The 13,366-nt window shown below is 34.4% G+C and overlaps 1 protein-coding gene across 5 annotated transcripts in view; it reads left to right on the plus strand.

Moving 5' to 3' along the window:
* The first annotated feature begins 5,317 nt into the window (after positions 1–5,317).
* The window catches only part of LOC150100408 (zinc finger CCCH domain-containing protein 10-like), a 135,072-nt gene continuing 127,023 nt past the window's right edge, over positions 5,318–13,366 (plus strand). Inside the window, exons 1-2 of one of the 5 annotated variants that reach the window (XM_090402503.1) lie at positions 5,318–5,439; positions 10,996–11,108. The gene's annotated coding sequence lies outside the window, so the exon portion shown is untranslated. Of the gene's footprint in view, positions 5,440–5,546; positions 5,837–10,995; positions 11,109–13,273; positions 13,347–13,366 lie in introns of those variants that run through there. The other 4 variants (XM_090402499.1, XM_090402500.1, XM_090402501.1 and 1 more) reach the window with 4 other exon arrangements.

Consider the following 13,366-nt stretch of genomic DNA (forward strand, 5'->3'; position numbering starts at 1 on the left):
GTAGTGAGGGTGAAACATTTTTAATAAAGCAAATTTTGTAATATGTAAATTTACTTATTAATAAATTTGTTATTGATCAGGGAAAAAATTAATTATTTTTTCTTGTTTTGTGTATGCAGCACCCACATTTAAAATTTTCGCCTGCCTCCACTGTTCCCTACCCTAGTCATATACTGAAAAATTTCCTCAATATCAATCCTGCTAAACATCCCCCCCCCTTCTTCTGCTTATCAGCCATATTTTTAACCCACAAATCTTCAATCTCTCCTCATAAGGGGCTTAGACCTGCCGCCATTTTTGTCTCTCGCCTCTGGATCCGCTCCATCTCTTCCCCCATGTCCAAGAAAAGTAGATGCCCAGATATGTGCAAAATAGTCCAGATGGGCCCTTATGAAGAGGTATGACCACTTTTTTTTATCTCTGGTTGTTAGTGCGGCTTAGAAAACCAAGTAACCCTATAAGATATTTGAGCCACTTCTGCAATACGCCCTGTGCACTTTAAGCAACTGAAAGTTCACCAAATTCCCTAATTCTCTGGCCTCATTCATTTCTTGCAGCTCTGTTTCAGTAGAGAGCTTGGAATCCTTTCTCCCCAAAAGCATAACTTTTCACTTTGCTACATTAACCGATAGACATTTTTCATCTTCTTTACCCATACTGTCAGTATATAAAAATCGTTTTGCAAGATCTTTGCATCATCCTTGTTATCTATTGCTCTACCCAATTTTGCAATGTCAGTAAATAGCTGAATATTTACTGACATACATGATTCAAACATAAATTTCTTTTTAAATTTATATCTATCGATATTTACCGCCTTAGAACTGTTAAACAGAATGGAAGAGAATAGATTAGCAAAACATCTGTTCTTTGCCAGGTTGGAGGAAAAAGAGTCGGAGGAAGACCAAGATGCAGATAGATTGATAGAATACAATTAAATAGGAGTTGCAGATGAAGAAAAGGTTGTGGAGGATGGGACGTATAAAGAAAAAGGTGGTGAGTGTTCCACTGAGCAATATAAGGTACAGACAAAGAGAGTAAACTGTATGGTAAGGAAAGCCAAAGCTAATTATGAGAGGAAGCTAGCTGATGAATCCAAAAGAAACTCTAAAGAGTTCTTTCGCTATGTGGCTAGTAAAAGGAAGAATATCCATGGAAATATTATTTTAAAAAGTGTTGATGGTTGGGAAATTACGAAGCTAATCAAATAGTTGTGTTACTTAGTGATCATTTCGCAAAAGTGTACCATCTTCGTAGTGATAGTGCAGTGTCAGATGTGCCATTGACTAATGAGAGTATAGAGATAGATGAAATTGAGGTGCTTAATATATTAAAGAACCTTAATGCTAACACTGCCATTGGGGTAGATGGCATATCGGCCCATGTGTTACGAGAATGTGCAAGAGAATTAGCAACTCCTCTAACCAGAATGTTTAATTTAAGCCTCAGTTCTGGTAAAGTGCGAATAGAGTGGAAAGAGGGGAAAATAGTTCCATTGCACAAGGGAGGCTCTACGACTGAGGTTGCAAATTATAGACCAATCAATATATCTGGAGTAGTGGTTAAGATTTTGGAGAAATTGGTTAAAATTAGAATTCAGGAGTGGGTGGACAGCAATATGATACTTTATATGGGGCAACATGGTTTTGTGAAGGGTAGGTCTTGCCTAAGTAATTTGCTTACTTTCTATAATAAAGTAACAGTAGAGTTGGATAAAGGAAATCCTTACTCAGTGATACTGCTTGACTTTGGAAAGGCTTTTGACAGGATTCCACATGGAACTCTGTTGCATAAATTAGAGCAAATGGGTATGGATCCGAAGATGGTGATTTGGATTAAAATATGGCTGGTGGACAGATATCAAAGAGTGGTTTACGGAGGAGCTGAGTCCATGAAAAGGCAAGTGACTAGTGGTGTAACTCAGGGCTCAGTTCTTGGTCCTCTATTGTTTAATTTGTACATCAATGATATTGGAAATACCTTGAATGGAAATATCCACTTGTTTGCTGATGATGCAAAATTGGGAAGAGCGATAGTCAATTCAAATGATGTGGATATTTTACCGGATGACTTAAATAGGCTGACGGTATGGACTGAGGTCAATGGCTGTCAGTTCAACGTGGCTAAGTGTAAGGTGATGCACTTCGGGAGGATGACATCGCATGCTGTTTACTATATTAACGGAACTGAACTGCAGGAAGTTGATGAGACAAGAGACTTGGGAGTTATTGTGGACAGAGAACTTAAGTTTAAAGGGCATATTGCAAAGATTGCCAAAACATCACATCAAATTACATGGTTGTTGAGGAACACACTAACAAGCAGGGATAGGGAAGTTATTGTTCCACTCTATAAGGCATTAATAACGCCGCATTTGGACTACTGTGCACAGATCTGGTCGCCAGGATTTCTTGGTAATGCGGAAGTGGTGGAGAGGATTCAGAGGAGGGTTACAAAGATTGTTGCAGGTCTGTGGGATGTTCCCAATGATGATAGTTTGATGATCTGTGGGCTCCAAAAACTAGCTGATAGATGTAGGAGAGGAGATATGATAGAGGCATTTAAATAGTTAAAGGGATTTTACAGGATTGATATTGATGATATTCTTAAGACCAGTGCAGAATGTGAGAGAACGAGGGGCCATCCCTGGAGATTGTGTAAGAGTGTGGTTAACAAGGGTGTTAGGACTAGATTTTTTACTTGGAGGGTTGTGAATGGGTGGAATGCTTTGCCAGAGGTTGTTGTGAATGCTTCAACTGTGAATGAATTTAAGGAGAGGTATGACAGGTAGTGTGTAAATAATGGTTAGTGTGTCAATGTCGGGTCTCGCGCGATGAGTCTTTTGACTGCATGGAGACACCATTAAAATAATAATAATAATAATAACTATCAATTCATTAAAAAATAACAATAATAAATCGATTGTATGCTAACATAAGTAATATAATTTATGAAAAATAACTATATTTTCAATAACATCTTAGTATTATTATAAAAATGGTTTTCACCTCGAGACCCACTGAAAGGATTTTGGAATCCCTAAGGATTTGCTGACCACACTTTGAGAAGTTCTTCATTAAACATACTCTAAATCCCATCTTAATTTCATGTCTAAACCCATTTTCTTCTATTTATAGAATAGGGTTTTATGCTGTTTCCTGTCAAATGCTTTTGCAAGATCCAACAGTATAATCATGTATCTGTTCTCCTCATCACCCATCATCCTAATGAGATGATTTTTCTAATGGAAGAAGGTAGAAAAGGAAACCCCAGAAGGGAAAATACAATATAGAACCCTGAATGACAAATTGAGAAGGGAAGCAGAAAGAAGTAGAGAAGATTTTCTTAAAAAACAATGTGACGAAATAAAAAAATATGAGAGAGTGGGAAGGTATGATCTTTTGTATGAAAAAGCAAGAAGCATGAATCAAAAGAGAAATGGAATTCGAACTAGAGGCATAGAAAATAAGAATGGAGAAATCATAACTGAAGAAGATAAAATCCTAATGAGATAGAAGGAATACATTGATGATCTATATGATAACGAAAGTAGACCAAATGAGTTGTCATTAGAAGATACAAAGAAAGTAAATGAAGATGATCTAGCCCCAGAGATTTTGAAGACCAAAGTAGAAATGGCCATTAAAGTACTAAAATGGGGAAAGGCAGAAGAATAGGTGAAATACCGGCAGAATTCCAGAAGCAACTTCAGATGAAAGGAACTGAAGAAATAACCGAAATAATAATATTAATTTATAACAAAGGAGAATTACCAAAAGATTTTAAGACCTTAATATTTATACCTATACCAAAGAAAAGTAATTCTGTGAACTGCAAGGATTTTAGAACAATAAGCCTTATTTCTCATTACTCAAAAATACTTATGAGAATCTTAACACGAAGAATTGCATCTAAGGTGGAAGAATTTCTTGGAGAAGATCAGCTTGGGAGGGTAGGGGAACAAGAGATGCGATTGGACTGTTAAGAAGAGTAAGTAAAATAAGTCTGGAAGTGAATAAAGACGTTAATATCTGTTATATAGATTTTGAAAAAGCTTTTGACTACGTAAAATGGGATAAGATGGTGGAAGTAATGGAAAAGATTGGTATAGATTGAAAAGACAGAAGGCTAATAATTTCACTATATATGGGACAAACTGCCATGGTGAGAGACATATATGGTACAACAGAACCAGGTATCATTGAGGAGTAAGACAAGGCTGTTCTCTGTCACCAATTTTGTTTAACATGTATTCCGAAGTAATGTTAAAAGAGGCACCAGAGATTGTCTTGTTTTTCTGAAATGAAAATGACAAGAGCTGCAAGCTATATTTTTTGACCGAAAGCTGGAAATGCATTGTAAGTCTCATTATTATAATTCTTATATTTATTATAATGAATTTAAGACTTTTGATAGTTTTAAAAACGTACCAGGGCGTCGTCCTGGCCCGACTACACCCCTGGAGGTAGACAGATATTTTCAATAAGATATGCAGATGACAAGGCATTATTATCAAATACTGAAACAGGACTACAACATCTGTTGTAGCCCTGTTTCAGTATTTGATAATAATGGAATCCTGTATCAATTATGGAATCAAAATTAACATAAGGAAAACAGAGGCAATGAAAATAGCAAGGAAAGAGGCAAATATGGATATCATTATAAATGGGGAAAAATTGAATCAAGTAAAGACATTTATATATCTAGGAAATGTAATTAGCAGTGATGGAAGATGTAAAAGTGACATAAAAGCAAGAATAGCGATGGGAAGAGATACCTTTAATAGACAATGGAATTTATTCAGAATTAAAATGGATAGAAACCTAAAGAAAAGACTAATAAAATGTTATGTGTGGAGTGTTGCCCTCTATGCAGCTGAAACTTGGACATTAAAGAAAGAAGAAAGTAAGATTTTGGAAAGCTTTGAGATGTGGATTTGGAGAAAGATGGAATAAATCAAATGGATTAAAAAGAATAGAAGAAGAAATCTGTTAAGGAGTATAAATAGAAGAAAAGGAAACTGGATCGGTCATATTCTGAGAGGGAATGGAATCATCAGAGATGCCATCGAATGAAAAACAGACGGAGAAAGACCCAGAGGAAGAGTAAGGAAAACAATGTTAGATGACATGCTGAATGGAGACAGGTACACAATCTTGAAAGAGAAGACTCAGAGCAGAAGAGAGTGGAAGGAAAATTTTTGCTACTAAGAACCTGCTCAATTGCAGAATATTCAAGAAGAAGATGATATATATGTGAAATTTTCAATCTTTAAAATAATTCTAAAAATCGATTTTTTGTTTTATGTTTTCTAAAAAAATCATATGTATACATTTTAGGTTTAATAATTAATTATTGGTGGCAGCACTATCTTGTTCTTTATACAATACCTGTGTTCGTAAACAAAATGTGTACGATTCTTGTATGAAAATTGTGGTAAGCGTGCAATGGTGTTTTTGTAATATTGTTTATATTCATTAGGTTTTCTTAAAGTTAGATTATCGATCAGCATGTTCGATGAGTAGGTATTCGCTACTGCAATGTCTGCTTGGCAGTTCGAAATTGTTTGGCTAGGTTTAACTCTACTTTTTAGTTACTCATCCTTTTTCCTTTATAACAACTGGTAATATAAGTCCTGGAAGCTGATAACAAAAATTGGTAATTAACAAATAAAAACAGCATTGATTCTTGTTTATCTGAGCAGCAGGCAAGGAATTTTTGTTGTGAATTTTCCAAGGGAAACTGGGCACGAACTTTCCAAATATTTTACATTCAAGAAACATAAAAGTTATTTTGGTGAATGATCTCTCAACTTAACGGTGTATAGCATAAGGTAAATTTGAATGAAATGGAGCTGTCATATCTCACACTTGTGATAACAAGTAGCGATTACCACTAGAAATCATACACATGTACTCTCATACTAAAATATAAAATACTAATAATAATAACAGTTCAAGAAAAAATTGTGAAATTATTTTCCATATTTTAATTATTTTTACTGGGGGATATAAGTGCATGGCATATACCTACCTTTAATAAAAAGCATGAAATTAATTTCCTTATTTTTACAAAATGGTAGATCACCTGTTTATATATTTTTTATAATTCTGTGTTGTATATTAAAGTAACAAATTATTGGCATATTTTGCTAGAATTCATAATGTGAGCCTTTGTGCATTATTTTACATTTTAGTGTATAATTTTGTTAGAAAGCCTCTATTGCTCAGTCGGTATCGACGAAGCCCCTTGGAAAAACCTGGGTTTGATTCCCATCTAAGATGTAAGGATCTGGTTTCTTTCAGCTAAAAGGTGAGTTAGCCGGTCTCATACAGAGATAGAGGGGTTTTCTTGTCCCTCAGAACAGGCAAACCGGCCCCATGAACACATGTTGCTGCAGTCAAAAATACATCCCCCCCCCCAGCAGTAGGCTTGGCGACAAGCCAGTTGGGGATTGTACTGACAAAGTCGCATCAGTGTAACATGCAGATCCTGAATTGGAAGCAGGATAAGCATGTAGAGGAAGGAGAAGTGTATAATTTTCTTAGATATATCTGACTCAAGTAGTTACTGTATGCAGATAATTTGTATGAAATGACAAGAACCTTTCTTATAATCAAAGAAATGGGCTTCGTTTAAGAGGATTTTCATCAATTTTGCAAAATAGTTACGAATGTGATTATTATATTATTATTAACAGACCTCCATGGATTCAAGAGACTCATCATGGGAGGCCCCATTCTTACATGCACAGCTCATTATACCTCAACTTAAATGTATTCACTGTACCTGTACTCACCACACTCTCAGGCAATGCATTCCAATCACCTACCACTATCCATGCAAAAAATTACTCCTCACCCCCCCCTTGCTCACACTCACCTTATACAGCTTCCAAGGAGGACCTCTCATTCTTCCTTTGTCTCTAGGTATTCTCTAAAAAATCTTATCTATAATTACCTATTTACCAACTTATACATCTTGGTCATGTCTCTCCTCTTCTTTCTATTCACTCTGCTCTGTAATTTGCATTCTCTCAATCTGTCCTCATATTCCACATTCCAGAGACCAGAAATTGACTTTGTCTCTGAATCCTCTCCAACATGTCATCATTCCTTTGAAAACCTGGTGACCAAATCTGTGCACAGTAATTCATATGTGGCCTGATCAGAGTGTTGTACTAAACATCATTACTTCTACACATCAGTGTTCTCCGCATCATTCCCATAATCAACTATGTTGTCCCCACAATTTTAGCGAAATGTCCATGAAATTTCATGTCTCTATCCACCATCACCCCCAGATTTATTATCTTCTCCACCTCCTCTAAAATATCGCTATTAATCTTATATGCTGCATCCCATCTTTTGCTTCCCAAATTTTAAAACCTTATACTTTGCAACATTATTGTTATCAAAAAAAAATGTGTAGCACATTTGATAATGACAGTGCCCTTTGGTTAGTAAGATCTAGGTTCAAATCTCATCTAGGATGCAAAGAACATTTATGGAGCTTTTCAGCTGAAGGCAGATTAGCCAGTATTTTCATACATTTCATACATATTGGGAGGTTCTTCCCTTATGAATGTTCTGGTTTCTGGTTTTCTTTTCTTTTGTCAAATGGATAAACTTGCAGAAATATACACAAGTGACAGTCATGACTGACTGTGTGGATAACATTAACCTGCTCTGCCATAACCTTATTAGGTTTTTATGAAGCAAAGACTGTGATAGACCAATTGAGCCTAGTACAATAAGGAATATGCAGATTTTTTTTTTTTTTTTTTTTTTTCCCCTAGATAAGTATCTGGAAGAAACCATCTCCAAAACCTGAGAGACTGGTTTATTTTGAACTCTTATTTCAAAAAAATGAATAAATAATAATAATAATAAAAAAGATCAGCAGGGTATTTATTGTATTGATTAATCACCATTGCGGTAATCTGATGAAAGTGTGCTAAGTCCACTTCACTTCTCCCATTTTCAGTTGTCATGCACATTTTTTTCCCCTTAACACTATCACAGAATGAAAAGTTGTAAAATAATAAATGTATATATCATGAACAGAATAAGACATGAATTAACATAAGATAAGTAATTGTTAAAAAAAGAAAAGCCTTATAAACTCAAGGAACTATATATCTTTATCTGGAGGAGACTTTTGTGATTTTAATTTATATTCACTTATAATAGGTATTTTACTGTGTTTTGAATGGCATGCATTATTCAGAGTAACTGACAGACATAAAGAAATCATTAAAAAAATAATACCGAATTAAAGCTTGTTCATGACCGAGACTAAAAAATAAAGAGTTTTACAAATTAATACATGTTTAGGAGCGTATGCACACAAAAAACAGTGTCAGATGACAGCTCACATATTTTGAGATAAGCATCAAATCATTCTTGTTGAGGTTTATTTGATGCAGGACACTCTCACAATATGCCTTAATACTAAAACTTGGAATGTAAATAAAAATGATGACACCAAGTCATGGGAATTAATTTGAGTACTTCTCTTGGAATGTTAGTTGAGATACCTAATATCTTGAGATTTAGGTATTGTGCAAATTAGTCATCCTTTTTCTGCTGCAGGTATTTATGAAAGCATTATGTTCTTCAAATTTATGCATTTTCCATTTCAATTTTATCTTTTTACCATTGTATAAAACTACCAGCAATATCAGCATTCATTAGTTCTTTGTATGTTAAATATGTTATTATCCATATAGTTAGTTGGTTATTAGAAACAATATGCTGACATAGAAGTTTTGCTCAGTGTGATGTTATGCTATTTATGTTTATGTGGACTGAACGTTATAAAGTAAGGTAAAAGTAATGTAAAGTAATATTCTGTTCAAATCCTAGATAGCATTTATTTGAATATAAGCTTTCTAACCAAAAGACATCGTCTTTACTGACCAGGCTATAAAGGCTTGTTTAGGTATGCATACATACTATATTGCCTGCCAAGTATTAACAATTTAGATTTGTATTATTTTAATGTATATACTAAAAAAAAAATAATATAAATGGAAAATTTAAAAAAAAAAAAGCAATAAACGATATGAAAGTTTTTCAGTAGTAATTTTGAAAAGTTATTGCCATTAACTTTCTATATACACATACCTGCTATTCTGGAGATTGAAGTGTGATAGACAATTTTTAATAACTTCACCAGCAAACAACATCCTGAGATATCAACATATCTCTATATGGAAAATATATTCTTCATGGAAAAACAAAACCAGACAACTACCTTCTAAAGTGCAAGGTTTAGTATTTTATGTTGGTCTGTCTACAGTAATAAAATATGTCAAACAAGGGATGAAAATATGTGGAATGTGAAAAAAAAATTATGACAATTTCTACTAAAAAAACATACTCGAAATAAAAGGAATATTTTAAATTTAATTTAATATTTTAAAAAATTTTTTAATTTAATAAGTATAACTTTTTTTCAGTAGTAATTTTGATGAGTGTTTACCAATGGAGTTTGATACATCATGTCAGTTTTCTAAGATGAAACAAATGTATGATTTCCTGTTGCTCTGTAACTCTTTGAGTTACAGTGTAACAGGATTTATGTTTTCAGTTTATCATATATATGTTGCCAAGATATGTTCCATAAGTGTTCTAATTTTACATTTTGGTGAAATTGGATGTAACTGATATGCTCTTCCCACCTTACACCTACATAATGACCAATTTATTAGTAACAATTTGAATTACACAAACAAAAAATTTGACTCTTGAAAAAACCATGGGCAATTTTTATCCTCTATAGATGGAATGAAAGAAGCAAACTTGTAAACTAGATAAGAAACTAAAATAATTAAATTTGAAAATATGAGTGATCATCTGGATTTCTTTCACATTAGGGATGTGAAAGAAATCCAGAGATCACTTATGTTTATGTAATGTACATTTTTGGATGGCCTGTGTAGTAGCTCAGTGGATGTGGCGTTTGCCAACCACGGCGCTTGGCCGCACGAAGGAAGACTTGGTTTCGAGTCTAGTCGGCGACTAGAGGAAATTTTTCTAAGCCTTTTTTCGACCGGTTCCCGAGTTAGTCGATCTCTGGCACGGACAAGCAGGTTTTTCCTCCCGGAAACTCGGGTTTTTCGTCCTGTAAACTCAAGAAAATCGACCGTAGAACCCACATTATTTCAGACATTAAAAAAATATATATTCTGTTAGGGTTAGGGACCACGAGATGGCGGCACATTTGAGCCGTCTCTCTTCACTGAGTACCACTTAATTAGTGATAGCCTTGGGCCATCTATCTCTGATTGGTACCAGTGGAGATTGAACTGCCCACTCAGTCTCCAAAAGTTAGATAGGGCTAAATGGCCTCGCCTACTCCCCGTATACGGAAATAAAAAGGCGTTAGCTGATAGCACATTTTTGGATGATGCTTATCAGACAAACATGTGTGGAATTATTTCATTTTGTACTTGATTCATACATTGAGTGCTTAAACACTTCATTTTACACCCACAAATTTACACTGGCATCTTTGAGCTTTCATTACCGAAATTAGAAAAGTTTTGAGAAATTGGATACCAAAACATTTTTTTTCCCATATGTTTTGCTCCAATTCTCACAATACATACTTCCCAGCAAACACATATAAACTCCTAATTTATATTGTTTGCTGGAATATTAACTATTTCTGGAACTCATATTTCTGTTCTCCTGATGTAGGTCATTATAAAAATGTTGAATGGCCTTGATGTTGAAGATTGAAGCCAAGATTTCACAAGCCTGGATAGGAAACAATCATACAATTAACATATCTCTCTCTCTCTCTCTAATCCCGGAACACTAATATAGTGCATGCAGAACATTATTAGTAAAAACTAACTGAAATGCTACTGAAATGTTATACTTTTAAAAAAAAAAGCTTCTCAGAATTATGAATTTATTATTTTTAAGTAATTGAGCAAAAACAGGAATTATTAATTTTTTTTCCTTTTCTTTTACATTCCAGATATTTTTGCTCTATGTTTGGCACACACATAGCATGGTTGTACTTGATGCAGTAGGTCATTATCATCTCTCTCTCTTGTGAAGTTTATGTGGAAGATATTTTCCATTTGGAGGGTAAGTTAACATCTAAAAATGTTCTACTTTAGTTTCTTGGCAGAGTTTTTAAACTCCCTTCAACATAGATCAGACTGAAATAGTAAAATTATGTATACAGAACATTAAAGGCAAAATCATCCATTATTATTATTATTTCCTGATATGTCAAGTGTGTGTACAGGATATTATGATGTCCCATACATATTGGTGTGGAATGACCAACTTTACACTATTACTAGTTTCCTTATTATTAACAGTTTTCTTCCAAATTAACCTGTTATTTGTTATGTCTCCAGTATTGTCATATCTCATTTCACATTTCAAGTTGGTAGTTTTGAAAAGTGAAATGAGATATGACAATACTGGAGACATAACAGACATAAATAACAGATAAACAAATAATAATAATACCCAAATAAAAATACCTAAGACAGCTATATCAGTCCATCTAGTTCTTAGGCCAGCCATCCTAACATCAAACGTCTGTTTTATGCTACTCTTTTCCCTGTTATACCATACTATACTCTGGTCAGCCTGGTTAGCTGAATGGAGAAAAAACACTCTCCTTTGTAATAGGCATGCATTCAAATTCCACACCAGACATGGATGTTTGTGAATGTCTTCACATGGAAGATGAATTTCATTGCTATATGAGATCACCATCCTGCTTATTAGAGGGCAGAAGTGGCTTGAAACAGATTTACAGACCAAGGTCTGTTTCAAGCCACTCCATTTCTTCATTTGCAAACATCCATGTCTGGTGTGGAATTTGGTCTTTAGAAAAGTGTTTCCAATATTTAACCCTTATCCCACCTATGTTACTATTACAACAGGTCTGCCTTTTATGGATAGAATTTACATGAAAAAAATCCTCTAATTAGTTATGATTACACATTCTTGAATGCTAATAATGCTACATTCCCTTATAATATCTTCATTTTTGTGCAAACAAAGTTTGCATGGGAGATACTGAGATAGGAGTGTTGGTAGCTTACTCCACCTTTGCAAGGAGTTGCCCGGTGTTGTACCACCTTACCCCAGTCCTGAAAATATCTTCATTTTTTAATGTGATTTGATCATTTTGGTCATTAGTGCCATCTGTCCAATTAATCCATGTGTAAAAGCTTAGGTGTTGGAAGAAACTCTGTTAGAGGCTTAATAGAGTAAAACAGCACTTAGAAAGGATTAAAAATAATATTTAATTCTTCTAATATTTTTCCTCAGTCACTGAAACATCATCAGGAAGTACAGTATAATACTTCCAACACAAAACAAAGTGAAACAAGTGGATGAAAGACTAGTCCTAACTAGGTGGGGTGCCCTCTGTGGATACATGTTGGCAGCCCAGGATGTAAACTAGAATCTCGAAGTATTAGTGTTTCCCATATGTTTCCTTCATGTGTGTGTGTTCCAAGTCTCATATTGTACTTTCTGACAATGTCTGTTAGTGACTTAGATGAAATATTGAAAGAATTAAATATTATTTGTAATCTATTTTCAGTGTTGTTTTACTCCATTAAACCTCTGACATGAGGCTTTCCCAGCACTTATGCCTTTACACACAGCTTATGATTATTCATGGCGAAAATATAGTGTGCAAGGCAAAACATTATAGTGAGTTAAACTACAGTTGTTTAAATAATTTAACTGACTGGCCTTTCTTAAAAGTTGTTGGGATATAGAAATATTACCCAACTGCTTCAAATTTAAAGTTGAGTTCAAACCTAAAAAAGCCCTCCTTATCTACTATCATGCCAGTTTTGTTCTGCTGTGGTAACAGATTGCTGCTACCAATGCAGCCATCAGCTTATTGCATTCAGAGCTCTCTGCTATTCTGAATACTGAATTGTATTTCATTTTCTTTGATGTTTCAGAAGCCTCTGCTCAGAAAGAATTCTTAAAAATAAACACATCAAAAAGTACAGTAATCTTTTGGATTCTAAACTCATGCCTCTAGTTCAACCTCTATACAGTAGTTAACTTGTCATCAAGAAGGCTTAATGAAGCTGCCATCAGTGCCCTAAGTCTCCACCATAATTTTGCAATTTCTCCGAAACAAGTACCAGCACTAGATCATGTTCATCATCGAATGCAGTATCTATAACTTAGCTCTGAAAATAACCAACAACATTAGGCTTGATGTTGCCAACATTCTTTCTAGATCTTTGTCTCCTAAAAGAAATTTATCATCTTACCAACAGTGTCCTCAAGAAACTATGCAAAGATAACAGTATAGTCATCACCAGCACTAATAAGGTGAGCATCACTTATTCTTA

The sequence above is a fragment of the Typopeltis vanoorti genome, chromosome 13 (genome assembly GCF_054136105.1).
Source record: "Typopeltis vanoorti isolate ZY-2024b chromosome 13, IOZ_Tvanoo_1.0, whole genome shotgun sequence".
Taxonomy (NCBI): Eukaryota; Metazoa; Arthropoda; class Arachnida; order Uropygi; family Thelyphonidae; genus Typopeltis; species Typopeltis vanoorti.